Source organism: Stegodyphus dumicola, chromosome 11 (genome assembly GCF_044657685.1).
Source record: "Stegodyphus dumicola isolate Sdum_Otavi_A_Nest chromosome 11, ASM4465768v1".
In the NCBI taxonomy this organism is placed as follows: Eukaryota; Metazoa; Arthropoda; class Arachnida; order Araneae; family Eresidae; genus Stegodyphus; species Stegodyphus dumicola.
The window spans coordinates 116,650,737-116,667,919 of record NC_140778.1 but is presented as its reverse complement, the minus strand read 5'-3'; the positions used below and the strand labels follow the sequence as shown (position 1 = coordinate 116,667,919).

Sequence of the window (17,183 nt, the reverse complement as noted above, 5' to 3'; positions counted from 1 at the left end):
TTATTATTAATTTAATATTTTACAACGTGGACATTTTTTAAATCTTGTAATCATATCTTGTAATAAAACATGCATTTCTCTTTTTGCTCAGAACAATTTTATGTGAATATTGCATGTTTGGCAACAGTGCAAACGTGGTCCTATCCATTCGCTCTCGTTAGGGCATGTGTTTATGTTTATGTTCTGTTAAAATGATGAATTCTGTGTATTAGGTTAAGAACGCATGGTTTGGATAAATTAATTGTTATTATTCGAAATATCAATTACTAAATTAAGCATTTCGGAACGAAGTCTTACTCACTTTTCATTTGTAATATAAAATATCCAAGGTAATATTTTCTAGCAAATTTCTTTCGTTAATAAATTTGCTACTAGATTTTTTAAGTGTAATTAATAAATTTACATCTTTATAGAATATTTTGGTGTGTCAGCGTGTGAATATCATCCTTTTAATATTATTTTGGAATATCTATATTGTGATTTCATATTATATAAATATAATCCTGAAATGGAAATATTTAAATATAATCAGTGCTTAGAACGGATGGGCGCTAAAGTGCAGAATCGCCCACTTATTTGTTTGGCGCTTTTTACAAGGGTAAGAGGAATTGGATTTTTGTCAATTTTCTTTGACTTTTGAAGTGAAAATAGGTCGATGTGTACATGGATACCTAGTATGTGCAATTCTTAAAAACACGCCAAGCAGTGGGCGATTCTGCACTTTCTCCCTGATGGGTTTAATCCTAGTATCCGGTGAACAAGGGATTTGACTACTTTTGCCGACTTTATGATGAGCAGTAAACGCGACATATACGATGAGTAGTTAAACGGGTCATTTTGGTGTTAGCGGTAATTTTCAAAATCGTGCCGAGGCTGCACCTTGTATTAGGATTTTACTAGCATATCTGCCAAACGCACAGCGTTGGTGAAACGTTTTGGCGTTTTCGCTGGCTTGTTACATTTAAAGTACGGAAACAAAACATGTAAACCAAGAAACTTAAAGAATTAAAACAATATAAAAGCAAATGCATTTACCGCTCAACAAGGGAGAAACCACGTTAAAAAATTTAATAATGTATAAAAGATTAATTTTTGATGAAAAGCTAGTATCCGGTGCATCCGGTTGATCTTTGGATTATGGTAACTTGTCGAAAATTTGGCGACCAACTCTGCTACAGCAACTCCCTATTTTTTCCCCCCGCCGCCATTTTGTCTTCACGAATTAAAGACATGTTTCTTTTCTTTTTATTTACTCAACACTTTTTCCAACAATCTACTAGCCGAATTACACTTATGTTAGAAATTTTATGTAACAAAACTGCTTAATCATGACAAATATTAACTGCAAAATTAGGAAAAAGTGCACAATCGCAAACTCCTTGCGCGTTTTTCAGAATAGCACATACACATAAACCATTTACACGTCAACTTATTTTTACTTAACAAAACATCCCAGAATTGCACAAAAATGGCATTGCACACACTCTTAACTTTATCCATCTACACTGCTATTTTTTCATAAATTACAAAAATTTGCACGAAATGCAAAAAAAATCTGTGAATCTTTAAACTCGGTAAAAAGCACATATATGAAATTACCTGATCACGAAAAAGTATATACCCTTTCCAAGGATGAACATTTCCACGTATAAAATAAATAAAATATCCAAAAACTTTTACCTCTAAATTATCTATTATATTATAAACGTCACCAACGAATTCATACCGCAAACATTACAAATGGTTACAAATACTTAGTGTCAAATATTTAAAGTATTTCCATGCACGTTTACTTCAACTGAAATGTATACCAAATTCCTACAAACATAAAATTCACAAAATAACTATCATTTAATTAAAATATCACTAAACCATGTTTCCGTCGACTTATTTTTACTTGAAAAAACACCCCAGAATTGCATAAAAATGGCATTGCACACACTCTTCACTATATCCATGTACACTGTTTTTTCTCATAAATTAGAAAAATTTCACGAAAATACATGACAATTTTGTGAATCTTTAAATCCGGTAAAAAGAACATATATGAAATTACCTGATCGCGAAAAAGTATATACCCTTTCCAAAGATGAACATGGTTGATCATTAGATTATGGTAACTTGGCGATTTTTTGGCGAAAATTTGGCGACCAGCTCTCCTACAGCAACTCTATTTATTTTTTCCCGCTGTCATTTTGTCTTCACGAAGTAAAGACATGTTTCTTTTCTTTTTATCTACTCAACACTTCTTCCAACAATCTACTAGCCGAATTACACTTATGCTAGAAATTTTATCTAACAAAACTGCTTAATCATGACAAATATTCACTGCAAAATTGGGAAAAAGTGCACAATACCATACTCCTTACGTGTTTTTCAAATAACACATACACATAAACCATGTACACGTTGACTTATTTTTACTTAAAAAAACATCCCAGAATTGCACAAAAATGGCATTGCGCACACTCTTCACTATATCCATGTACACTGCTTTTTTCTCATAAATTAGAAAAATTTCACAAAAATGCATGAAAATACTCAACGTATACTACTCAAACGTATTCCAAAATACTACAAACATATAACTCACAAAATCACGATCATTAAATTAAAATATAATTAACTATATAATATAACACTACTTAAAATCTAAATAAGCACATAAATTAAATTAAATTAAAATTCAGATTACAATCCTAATTACTTTAAACTAAATCATTGCTAATAACAATTTTCAAATAATACCATTTTAATTTATTTATTCCTTACATTTAGAAAAATGCATAAAAATAATATCCTCAAATGATTAAAAATACTAACTTACCTAATCTTCTTCAGAATCTTCATTACGTCACTGCAGTACTACTGCTAATTTCTAAATCCTAAATCCAGTAGTCAACTGGAAGTCTATTCACCAAGTAATAAAGAAATTAATAAAATTTCAACTATACTCAAACTACTTTCAGCAAACCACGTACCCTTCCTTACACTCCTTTTCACAAAATGTCCATTTTAACCATATTTCTTGCACCGCCATTTAAACTTGTAATATCCTTCCTTTCACACAATCTCAAGTTATTATTATTATCAGATAAACGCATTAAAAATTTAGAATTCACTTTACATAGCGCCATTCAATCCGAAAATTAATCAACACTATTTCACACAACACACAATGAAGCTTTTCCAAATTAACCCCCTTTTCCGATTAAAGAACTGTAATTCATCCATTAATGTCACGTTTCACGCAACACAGAATATAGCTAAATACGAAATTTCCAGATTTCCCCCCTTTTCCGATTAAACAACTGTAATTCGTCCATTAATGTCACATGACATATCTCATGATCTCTCATTTCCCTCACCCAAAATAATGCGTAATCGGAACTGAGTGCTTCTCACATTATTACCAAAGTCCTAGGTAGTAACCTTTATCGCCTCCAAAATGTCGCCAAACTACCAGTTACCATATTCCAAAGATCAGCCATTCGTCCTTTAATGTCACATGACATATCTCATGATCTCTCATTTCCCTCACACAAAATAATGCATAATTGGAACTGAGTACTTCTCACATTATAACCAAAGTCCTAGGTAGTAACCTTTATCGCCTCCAAAATGTTGCCAAACTACCAGTTACCATATTCCAAAGTTCAGCCAAAAGCTCTATAGAAATAAGAAAAATATCCAAACAAAAATGTACAGAAATGTCTAAACTTGTTATATGCCATGCAGTACAAACAAAATCTCCTGGTTACTGTGCCAGACAAAAAATTGTGGTAAAAGTATAATTTAGGATACCCCTTGGCGATTTTCGGCGGTACAGGGATACCGATTTTGGGGAATTCTTTGACTCGTTATTTTAGCTTGTGAAGTGGCGATTTGTGCGCCAAAAACCGCCACTACACAAAGCCAAAATAACAAGACAAACAATTGCATAAACTCTGTATCCATGTGCACATCAACTTATTTTCACTTTAAAAAAAAATCCCTGAATTGCCCAAAAATGGCATTGCACACTCCTTTGACTTTATCCATGTACACGTCGACCAATTTTCACTTTAAAAAAAAAATCCCCGAATTGCACAGAAATGGCATTGAGCACTCTTTAACTTTATCCATGTACACATCGACCTATTTTAACTTTAAAAAAATCGCAGAATTGCACAAACTTGCATTGTGCACTCTCTTTACTTTGTCCATGTGCACATTGATATATTTTCACTTAAAAAGTGAAAGGAGCATCAAATTCTGCAATATAGGCAAATAAAAAATACCTAATCTCAATACAATACATTTTAAACCAAACAATAAAATAACATAGAAAAGGAAAAACACATTATACATTTAAGCACTACCAAAAGCAAATATTCACTGACCATGATTTTCGAGTTCGCTTTGTATACTCAGAGCCACGTAAAAATCAAAATATCAATCATACTCAAATGTTATCAACCAGGTACTCTTTCTGATCAAAAGCTTCACATAGTGACCATCTGAACCTTTCTTCCTACAAACTCATTCAAATCCATCTAAACGTTTTTTACGTTCAACTAGACGCGTATCCTTCCTACATACAGGACACTTATAATGTCTACTAAGTAAACCTTCATTTACACACCAGTCAATCAAAGCTCTTTCCCCCTTTCGCTCCAAATCGTACAGAAACTTCAAATTAATCTTACTACATTCACCCATTTTAACGTCTAAAGAATCAAACCAACACATACCACAAAAATGCTTACAAAACAACCCATGATTCAAAATTCCCCAGAATCATGCACCCGATTACGTCACAATAGGGTTTCCATAACATTCAACTACTCAGGCTACCATAAATGAAACAACAACTTCACGATAAATCAAACAACTTCGCCATAATGCAAGGGGTACCTCAAAGTCTACTTTACCCAAAATCGCTTCATTTGGTGGGCTGTGTGTGTCAGACATATCTGTACCTTTTAAGTTTTTATCCTGACGCTATTTTGTTGCGACTTAAAGATTAATTTCAGTATTATTGATACATTAAAATAATTCTCATTATTGTATTAAAAATGCCAGTAACAAATAAACATAAGACTCTCCAGAGGTGCTTGACGCATTAGAAAGATTAATTCTGGTAAAAATAAGAAATCGTAGAAAGCTTTATTGATATTGTTACAATATTTGGTAAATTATTTTTAAAATAAAAAAGTAAAAGTTTACAATTCGGTGCCCCATGTTTTTTGTCGATTCTTTTTTGACGCCAAAATTGGTGCCAGAAAGGCACAATTTCAAGAAGGCCGCTGCACAAAACCAATAAAAACCAAATAAGAAATCAAAGAATTGCACAAACTCTGTGTCCATGTACACGTCGATCAGTTTTCACTTAAAAAAGCATCCCAGAATTGCACAAACTAGGCATTGTGCTCTGCTTTAAATTTGTCTATGTACACATCAATCTATTTTCATTTTTAAAAAAATCTGGAAGCTAAAACAAAGTTTAAACTATCATGGTAACCAAAAATGTGATTTCATCACAAAATTTTTTTAAAAAATTGTCACTAATCGAAGAGGCACCCAATTCTAAAAATTGTTACTAATCGAAGAACCATAAATCTGTTGATAAGAAAGTTGACATATCTTGCTATTAAATTATACTTGGATATAAAATGAGAAATTTCAAGGAAAGATGTTTTTTTTTAATCATATCTAGAAAAATTCTCTTCTGACAGTGAATTTACTTCAGGCTTATAGGGAAAGAAGCTTTTATTGTAATAATACATGTAAATTTTGCATATCTGTTTTTTATACTTTATTACAATATTTTAAATACATCCAAGATTTGGGGATCATTCTATGTATTTTGAAAATGCTTTACATAGTAATATAAATGACAGTTTTCTTTTTTAAAACAGCTACTGTGCAGAGTTTGGCAACCATAATTGTCCAATTTAAAATGTGCAGGTTCAAATGTCATCAAAAGTTTATTCAGAGGACATTTTAACAGGAGAGTGTCAAACTAATGTGTGACTATTTGATATGCAGGAGAAAATAACATTCTCCAAGAAAATGTACATAAAAAAAAATTATTTGTTCTTTCCATTCTCGCAAGAAAGTGTAACTCAATTATTTTTTAAATAATAACCCAATACAGTACAAAGTCTTTAATCCGGACATCCATAATCCAGAATGATCTATAATCCGGACCTCAAACCTACAAACTTTCCGCACATGCGTGGCATTTATGTATGCGCATAATATGTTTATGCATGCACGTTTAATGTATAATGGATGGTATAAGCTAGGCTAAAATTATCTAATTAGCTATTTCACTTGATATTGCAGATTGTGTTGTTCCTTAATCTTCTAATTGGATCTGGCTTATTATTTTTTGCAGACTGTTAAAGCAATTTTATAAAAAGTAAGCTTGAACTTTCGATTATGTCAAAAAAAGTTTCCGATTCTGGAGCTGCCAAAGGATCTACAAATCGAAAGCGTGTTTTGATGTCCATCAAACAAAAAGTGGAAGTGCTGCAAAAAAATGAAGAAAGTCACAGAGAGGTTAGTGAAAATGAAAAAATTTCAAATGACAAGTTAGTCGGTATTCTCGAGTCAGCAATTACAGGATTTGAACAGTGGAACTTTGTAACTGAACAAGAAATTATGTCTGTTTATAGAATTAAAGAGAAAGTATTAGCACATAAAATGAAGCAACTTAAATAACTTACATTGAAAGAAATCTTTAATAAAATAAAAAAATAAATATTAAGCTTTTTTTTTTTTTTTTTTTTTTGTAAATTTTGTACCCTTTAGATCATAATTGCTCTTTATTTCGTAAATTACGGTTTCGTATTTTTAATTTTATAATTTCTGCATGCCATCTTACCAGATTTAAATTGATGATCTATAATCCGGAATCGCCAAAGTCCCGGCCAGTGTGGATTAAAGACTGTACTGTATTTACTTAAACATGTGACAAGAATTGTGGCTGCACTCATTAGTTATTTAATTATATCATTACTGAGAGTATTACTCAGGATGCATTTGCAAGGGAAAATGGTACTTTTTTGTTATCAGGATCAGATTCAGAAATGTACATGTGTGTATGTATACATGCTTAGACTGTAGATCATCAGTTTATTTGGAGGTTTTCGACCTTTGCAGGGTTTTACCAATTCCTATATGTATTCCTTTGGGAGAGTCTTAAAATGAAAAAATTAAATTCAAGACAAGTGGGAAGTCCAAGCGTCTTTTGAACATTGAGTCTTTAACTCATATAATGACATCTAAGCAGATTTTAAGTACACAATAGCAATTTTTCATAAAATCTTAAAACACACTTCTTATAGCATTTATGAGCAATTAAAGGCAAATCTTATGTAGAAAATATCTTGAGTACACAGAGAGTGAATAAAATAAGTAAAAATAAAAAATAAAATATAATATGGTACTTTTCCGTTTCGGCAGCACAAATCTCGCCAAGCAGACTTTATAGGCGACAACACGCAGTATACACATAAAAAAGGCTAACAAATGTTAGTTCTAAGAACTTTTTATTTTGAAGGCATAAACATTTTAATATAGTTTAAAATTGTGTAAAAAGACAATAAATTTGTAAAACAATAAATTTTGTAAGACAATAAATTTGTAAAAAGGCATTAATTTAAGAATTTATTATGCTTTCATGGTACAACATCCTGATTCCTCAGTTCATATTACCTGAACCCAAGTGATCTCATCTCATGTAAACTACGCTTCAAAAATCTAATTCTCTTGGTATTTATCTGCATTAATTTCACGTTAAATCTGAATATGGAATACAAGTTTAAATGCAAGAATTATTTAAATTCGTACAAATAGCTTACTCAGAAATTATGTAAAACTGCAGTGCTTTACTTTACTACTGCATTCTTATTAGAATGGATGAATTTAACCCTTAACTTTGCCTTTTTACTTCCTTGTATGAAGTAAAAAGGAAGTATTGTAATCGCAAAAAGGTCAGGCAGCATATTTCAACGAAAATATCCATTTTGACCGCTATTGAATGCAATTTAACCATGTTTTTGTGTCATATCTTTACGTAAGGACAGAATAAAAGGCTCTTTTCTTCCAAAAAAATTATAAAACTGCTTTAAAATTAATTCTGAAGAGAATTTTTCATGGCGTCTGTACGAACGTATGTACGTACGTATCTCGCATAACTCAAAAACGAGTAGCCTCAGAACGTTGAAATTTTGTATATAGGACTGCTATAACATGTAGATGTGCACCTCATATTTTGGTTGCAACCGGCCGCACCAAACGTATATAAATATATTTATATATATATATCCACTCTGTTACCCGGCTCAGTGATCTCAGTTTCTTTACTCTTATATGTTTGTAAATTGTACATTTTTTGCTTTAAAAATGATTGAATTATGTTATTTTTATCTTCCGGTTAAGGTTTTTATGCCTTTAGTAAATCTGTATGCAATATTTTTAGAATTATCAACAATTTTAAAGTTGTTTAAGTGCCGCTAAGCCTTTTTTTATGGCGGCCATTGATTGTTTATATTTGAAACAGCAGACTAGTGGATTTGTTGCCTGTCTAGAGAAACTTAGCTTCGCAACAACAAAGATAACGCCTTCATTTATTATTGCCAATTAAATCATGCTTAATCCTTTCTGGAATTTTTTCGAGGAAATAAGTGTTTAAGATTTACTTCGTAATTTTTAATATACAGTGGTGGCCAAAATTGTGGACACTTTTGGAAATTTTTATGTTTTTGAACTTTGTATGCTTATAGAAAACGTTACGTTTCACAAAATGCAAACTTGTATACAGTCAAAAGTCGTTAATCCGGACTCGTCAGGACTTCGGCTATTCCGGATTATCGATTTTTCCGGATTATAGATCATCAGTTTAAATCTCGTAAGATGGCATGCAGAAATTCTAAAATTAAAAATATGAAACCGTAATTTATGAAATAAAGGACAATTATGATCTAAAGGGTATTAAATTTACAAAAAAAAAAAAAAGCTTAATATTTATTTGTTTACTTTATTAAACATTTCTTTCAATGTAAGTTGTTTAAGTTGCTTCGTTTTATGTGATAATATTTTCTCTTTAATTCTATAAACAGACATAATTTCTTGTTCAGTTACAAAGTCCCGTTAATTGCTGTGCCGAGAATACCGACTAACTTGTCAATCGAAATTTTTTCATTTTCACTTACCTCTCTGTCACCTTCTTCATGTCTTTATCCATTTTTTGCAGCAATTCCACTTTTTGTTTGTTGGACATCGAAACATACTTTCGTTTTGTAGATCCTTTGGAAGTTCCAGCATCGGAAATTGTATTTGACATAATCGAAAGTTCAAGTTTACTTTTATAAAATTGCTCTTACAGTCTGCAAAAAATAATAAGCGGGATCCAATTCGAAGATTAAGTAACAACAATGCAATCATTAACATTAACTGAAATAGATAATTAGATAATTTTAGCTTACACCATCCGTTATACATTAAACGCGCAGGCGAAAACGTATTCTGCACTTGCGCACACGCATATGCGCAGTAGTCAAGGTCTTACGCGCACGCGTAAAACGCCTGTGCGCATGTGCCAACGCAGCACATGCGCAGAAAGTTTTTAGCTTTGAGGTCCAGATTATAGATCATGCCGGATTATGGATGTCCGAATTAACGACTTTTGACTGTATATCATTTTAAAGAGAATTTATTACTGAATTCAATACAAAACACAAAATTAAATTATTTGCAATACAAAAAAAGTTAAATGATAATAGTTATCGATATGCATTAGATAGTGATGATTGCAGTGAGTTATCAGTACTTAGTAGGGAACCATTTATTTTTTATTACAGCTTCACATCGACGTTTCATTGAGCTAACAAGAGTTTTAATCTCTTCTTTCGTTATTACATGATGCCAGGAAACAATTATAGCCTCAATTAGTTCCCTTTTATTTGATGGGCGCCTCATTCGGACAAGAGTTTTCAAACGGTGCCACAAATTTTCGATAGGATTGAGGTTGGAACTGTTTCGTGGCCATGACAACAATTTAATGCTCTTTGTCATTTTGGCCGTGTGGCAAGGAGCAGAATCCTGCTGAAAAATAAACGAAGCATTGTTGGGAAAGAGATCTCTGATGGAAGGTAGAAGTTTTGGTTCTAGAATAGTGTCAATGTATTTTCTGGCATTCAGTGCCCCATTGATGACATGAAGGCGACCAATACCACCTGCTGACATGCATGACCAAATCATAACACTAACTGGGTTTTTCACAGTTGCTTGAATGCAGTCAGGATGTAGCTCTTCTCCTATTCTACGTCTTACATATTTTCGCCCATCACCACCGAATAACGATATCTTAGTTTCATCACTCCATATAACTTGTGGCCACTGATCATCTGTCCAATTAATGTGTTCCTTTGCCCACTGTAGTCTTTTTTTTCCATTGCTGAAAATTAAGATAAGGCTTTTTTCATGGAATTCTATCTCTCAGTCCAACATCTGTTAAAAGTGTTAAAGTGTCAACCATACGATCGGGATTTATAAAAGCCAGGATCGTTAGTGAAAGCGAGGAAATCACTGACAGTGAAGATAGTGGTGCTGAAAATGAACTTTCGGACACTCTTCCCGAAAATATATTAGAACTGTTTAATTCTGATACCGATGAATCGGACTTTGAAGGTTTTCGTGATTGTAGTAGAATGTGTAATTAATTAATATATGATTAATTAGTAAGCACTGTTTTTTATTTGTATTTAGCATTTTATTTCTGAAGGAATATTAGTAAGTAAGTACTTTTTTTCTATTTATACTTAGTTCTTTGTTTCTAAAATACATTAATATTGCCATATTAAAAAAACGTAATTTCGGACGTATAGTCCGTGGACTATCTGACAATTTTTGAAATTTTTCTTATATAAAATCGTGTCTGCGGACTATACGTGTGAAATTACGGTACATATGATATTTTACTTTTGGTGGGAGATAAAAACAATTCACGTTCTAGTCATGGCTGAAAATACTGCTGCATAGATGATCGCAAATTGCAAGGTAGGGGAATAACCCAATGGAATTTTAGAAGAAGCATGACCAGCCTGAGAGTTAAACACCTTTTGTTTTTGGATAATGAATTTCTTACCACATAGCTTCATCACCGGTAGAAGATTAGGGAGTGCTAGACACGCCTCACAATTTTAAATATACAATTACATTTTAAATAATGGCGAATAGCTAGCGAAAACTGAGCAACACGCTATCAGCAGACAGGCGAAAGAGAGAAAGACTATGCAGTTAGTGGCTATTTATGCTAGATAGATACTATAGGTAATCTGTGATTGGTTGCTTTTGGGGTTTTAGTTCCATTTTTTAAGCAGTGTTATGTAACATGGAAAAAACTCAAATTTGGGAGAACAGATGAATTTAGGATGGAGAACACCAAATTTAGAATAGTTAATTTTGAGATTGCCGATCATTTCTTAGGGCAGCCATTGTATTTTGTTATATCTTACATATGTAAGATTTGTTTGTTATATCTTACATTTACATTATTACATTTAAAAAAATATGCACATTTTCATTCTGAGAAGCCATTGTACAGAAAAGTATGCTTTGAGATGAAACAACATTATAACTGAATTTTGTTTCAAATAAAGTAAATCTGCTACTGAAATATTAGAGATGAAGATTATACAGAGATGCATCGTTTCAAGAAAGAAGTATATGAATACTACAACTGCATTAAAACTGGACTGAAAGCATTAAAGATTAACCAAATGCAGAGTGGCCTTCAACTTCAAAGAATGAGGAAAATGTGGAGAAAGTTCGTTCTTTGGTAAAAGCTGACAGATGTGTAACAATTCAGCATATTTAAGACATACCTGGGATAGGCAAAGAAAGCTGTAGTTTAATTTTAATTGAAAATCTGAAAATGAGGAACATTTGTGCTTCGGATTTTGACAGAAAAGTTTGTTGTGAAGTTTTGCTGATTGCTGCAAGACAAAACAACAATTTCTTAAAGTGTATTACAGTGGGAACTGAGATTTGGTGTCTACAATATGACCCTGAAACAAAACACAGTGCACAGTGGAAAGGATTATCTTTTCCCATACAAAAAAAAAAAAAAAAAAAAAAAGCATGGATGTCAAAATTCAAAGATCAAGGTTGGATATTTTTTATTATGAAGGACTTGTTGTCCATGAATTTGTCCCTGAAAATCAATCAGTTAATCATTATTTTTAGTGCTATTTTGATTAAGAAACAGAGTAACACGAGTTAGGAAAGAACTTTTTGATCCTGAGCAAGAGTTTCTTTTACATGATAATGCTAGGCTCCACACAGTATTGTCTGTTAAATGATATCTTACTAAGCAATTCAGTTGCAATGATAAATCTTTCACCATATTCTCCTCCACTTATCGCTTGCTCTTTTTTCCTTTATTCAAAGCTTAAGATGTCCATGAAAGGACGGAGATTTGAAAATATCTTGGATATTAAATTAAATGTTATGTCTGTTTTGCCAGCGACTGTAAATGGTGTTTTCTGATGATCTGAAGAAATGGTTGAAAAATTGTATAGGCTCTCCTGGCTATTATTTTAAAGGAGATAATTTTATTTGTAGGTTAGTTATCTTTTTTTTTATTTATTTATTTAAAAGAAATTGTTTGGTTACTTTATGGACACAACATGTGTTTGCTATTTGTGTAATTACCAGTCAAAATTTTTTAGAGTAACTGTTTTAAAAAAAAATTGTATTACTAAAACAGAAGAACAGTTAGTTTCTGGTTTCCTGATCATAAACCGAATTTTCTGTTACCCATGTTGCTCTTAAAATTACCTTAGCACTGAGGATAAGACATTCAAGTTCTCAAATTCCATGAAGCTAAAGAAAGATGCGAGATTCAAAAATGACGCTTTTCATTTATTTCCTCATTAAAATACTCTTGAATTCTAATATAAAATACTTAAAAAGTGTGTGAAGATTTCAAGTTTTAAAACGTTTATTTTATTTTAAAACTTTACTGCCCCCTCTTATTTTCCACTTCTGGCCAGAATAAACACCGTTAGTTTTAGTTATGCAAATTGAGCTTGCAAACTGTTAAGTATTTAAGTTGTGGCTTTTAGCCAAGAAGGAGTTAGAGAGAAAGAGACTTCTTGCTACCTTATCTCGGGCATGCTGTTTAGTCTGTTGCTGTCCACCTTTAAGGCCAGAATTTAGTCTTCTTGATACGGAAAACATATTGTAGTTTTCCTGCAATTTGCGTACTACATACGTAAAGATTGAAGGCCAATCTTTGTGTTACTAGTCTTTATAAAGCATCTGAGTTTAGTTCTTACTTAATTTAGTTAGTTTGTAGTTCTTATTTTTACGTTTCAGTACTGGTCTTTGTATCCTGAAGTGCAGGAACAGCTGTAAACTGTGAAGAATAAAAGGTAGTTAAACCCTTCCCACTTGTGTTGTATTTTCTATACTTTAAAGAACATAGTTTTGAGTAAACTCCCTGTTCTTGCTCAAGACTCTAGTTATGTAGCCAAAGGCAATGAGAAGAAATACAGTCAAAAGTCGTTAATTCGGACACCCATAATTCGGAATGATCTATAATCCGGACCTCAAAACTAAAAACTTTCTGCGCATGCGCCGCGTTGACACATGCGCATAGGCGTTTACGCGTGCGCGTAAGACCTTTTACGACTGCGCATATGAGTGTGCGCAAGTGCAGAATACGTTTTCGCGTGCGCGTTTTATGTATAATGGACGTATAAGCTAAAATTATCTAATTATCTATTTCAGTTAATGTTGATGATTGCGTGGTTCCTTAATTTTCGAATTGGATCCGGCTTATTATTTTTTGCAGACTGTAAGAGCAATTTTATAAAAGTAAGCTTAAACTTTCGATTATATGAAATAGAATTTCCGATATATATTTGTTAATATGTAAAGGATCTAAAGCGAAAGTATGTTTTGAAATCCGAAATCTGTTTATCAATTTCACGCTGCTCGGCGGGGGGGATCGCCGCAGCGGGCGCGTAATGAATTGGAAGTTGACGCCGCAGCGGGCGCGTAATGAATTGGAAGTTGATCTGTCAACACTATCCTTATCTTCAGCGCAGATGTTTTTATTTTATTTGGCTTATAATTCCTTACCAAATGTAGTATTTCATCTCGATATGCTCCGTCTTTGATATGATTTAAAACAAGTTCCTCGTCATTATAATTCGCTTTCGATAGCGAAGAAAGTGACAGAGGTTATTGAAAACGAAAAAATTTCGATTGACAAATTAATCGGTGTTCTAGACACAGCAATTATAGGACTTGAACAGCGGAACTTTGTAACTGAACAAGAAATTATGTCTGTTTAATAGAATTAAAGAGAAAGTATTATCACATGAAACGAAGCAAAACTTAAACAACTTGCATTGAAAGAAATGTTTAATAAAGTAAACAAATAAATATTAAGCTTTTTCTTTTTGCAAATTTTGATACCCTTTAGATCATAATTGTTCTTTATTTCATAAATTACGTTTTCATATTTTTAATTTTAGAATTTCTGCATGCCATCTTACGAGATTTAAACTGATGATCTATAATCCGGAATCGCCGAAGTCCCGACGAGTCCGGATTAACGACTTTTGACTGTAGTAGTCCTGATAAGTGTAACTCCAGAAGTTTAGTTTTATTGATTGTGTCCTGTAAGTATTCAATATTTAGTGCCTGTATTAAAAAGTTACTTATTTAAAAGTAACTTTTTCATGTATCTAATTTTCTGATGCAAATTTAGTGTTGATGTTTCTATTTCTGTTTGATGTTAGCTTTTGAAATAATCTATCTCCCATTGCATTTGCCGTAATGTAAAAAGATTCAAAGAAAATGTAAAAAATTTAAACTGTTGCTCAAGTGGTTTTTCAAATTATGTTTGGAAAATGAATCTCAAGCCTGCAGATTTGAAACCTGTCTGTAAGCAAAAGTTTATAATGTTAAGTAAATGTTTTTCATTTTTCCCAGTTCATTATTAGTTTTATCTGAAGGATTTGAAAGTTTTTATATCTTTTACATTACTATCATTATTCTTAGTGAAGGATATAAAAAAAAATTAGAATTCGCCCCTCCTCCTCTGCGTGATACCTGTTGGAAGTTTTCAGTAATATTTACTACACAAGTTTCTTACATAATATTCATGCCTTTAATGTCTATTATTAAAGTGAGGATTCTTAAAACTATATATAAAAATATAATTAAGTATAACTTCCCCTCACACACACACACCCCGATTGCTGTAGTGGTTACATTGCTGGCTATGTGTGTAGTATTTTTTCAGCATGGAGGTGGGTTTAAAATATATGACAAGCCTGAAGTCCTGACAGGTAGTTTGCTGGGAAAAAGAAACTCTTGTGCCTATCTCCCAAGGTCCACACTAGTAACAGATGCAATCTTGGGCTTCTCGCCACAATAAAATTCAGGCTTGTTTCTGATGTTCTATCAGATAAGTGAGCTAAGTTGCAACATATTTATCTTCAGTACCATTACAAATAGCATAAGATTTTGTACAATAAAATGTTTCTGTCTGAAGTCATGATTTCATATCTAATACAGTACAAAATCTGAGATCCGGACTCATCGGGACTACAGTATTATTAGATTATTACTTTAAATCTTGTAAGATGACATAATTAGAAAATTAAAAAACATGAAATAGTGATTTATGAAATAATGGAGCATTTATGGCCTTAACGGAATCAAAATAATAATAAAAAAAACCCTCTATTTAGTTGTTTGCTTTATTAAACATTTCTTTCAATATAAATTGTTTAAATTGCTTCATTTCGTTTTTTTTGGGGGGGGTTCTTTTAATTCAACAGATAGACATAATTTCTTGTTCAGTTACGAAATTCCTGTGTTCATGTCATGCAATTGCTGCATTTAAAATTCACACTAAAATATCAATCAAATTTTTTTCATTCTGAATTTCTTCTCTGTCACTTTCTCCTTTATCAGTAGTGATATTTTCTGGATTTAAAACCATACTACAGGTTTTGCCATCTGATAGTTGATTGGTGATTAGGGGAATGTCATCACATTCTGTGTTATCATCTTCATTAATTGCCACCTCTCCACATTTCTTCACGAATTCCATTAATTGGTAAATTTTGCATTTTGCTTGTGATATTTGAAAATGTTCAAATCCACAGCTATCATCATAAAGCTTAGCTAGCATCCGTTATGCACTATTGCCGATGTATCAATAGATTAGTAACTAAAGATATGTTGTTCTGGTAAATTTTATCTTGCTTCTATCACATGCGGACAAAACCTGAATTGTATTAGTTTAGTTATTTATTTTAGCTATACTTATGTTCTATACGTGGCTTATGTCTTATCTGAGTCCTGACTAAGTAAATTCCCACATACACTTAAGACTTATCCAGGGGTACTGCTAGACATTTTGAAATTCAGTGCTGTCTCTGCATGTCCAAATTCTGCTGTCAAGCTAATCTCTATATTCTAAACATTTTGCCGCCCCTAAATTTTGTGTTCCATTGCCTTCCTTAAATTTTAAAGATTCTGCCATCCTTAAATTTTCGTTCGTGCTTTTCTACATTCTAAAAATTTTGCCTCCTCCTTTGTCACCGGTCCTGGTCTAATCTGCATAACAAATCAGTTAGTTTCAAATCAAACTACATTAAATGTAATCTTTTTGACCTATGATTATTATTTACAAAATATATTTTTTGCATATGGAAAGAAATGTCTGTTAAATTTCTACTCATCAACACACTCAATACTTTGGAGTTAAGTTAGCTGAATAATGTAATCATCACTAAACGTAATGTCAACATAAAAAATTACCATGCTATTTGTGTTCAGTTACTAATGCTTAAAAAAATTAAATTGTTTAGACATTTCTTAAGTCACTGTTTATTTTTAGTTCATGTGGTGATGAATCAGAAAGTAATAATTAAGGATTTACCAGGTTGGTGTCAGAGATATAAATTATTCAGTAAGAGTAAAATCAGTGATGCTTTGATGTAGAATGTTTCAGTGTGAGTTGTATGCAAAGCTAAAAGTTGACTACAAAACCAAATTATTGATAATATAGATTTATGCACTTATAATAAATAATTGTTTCTTCAATATGGAGATAATTTATTTAGGGCTGAAGTGAAATTAAGAATCAATACTCTCCACATGTT

General features: G+C 32.1%; 1 protein-coding gene across 2 annotated transcripts in view; it reads left to right on the top strand.

Moving 5' to 3' along the window:
• The first annotated feature begins 127 nt into the window (after nt 1–127).
• Nucleotides 128–17,183, top strand: part of LOC118183564 (dual specificity protein phosphatase 14-like) — a 32,130-nt gene continuing 15,074 nt past the window's right edge. Inside the window, exons 1-2 of one of the 2 annotated variants that reach the window (XM_085827129.1) lie at nt 128–329; nt 14,538–14,684. The gene's annotated coding sequence lies outside the window, so the exon portion shown is untranslated. The remainder of the gene's footprint in view (nt 330–14,537; nt 14,685–17,183) is intronic. The other variant, XM_085827128.1, reaches the window with a different exon arrangement.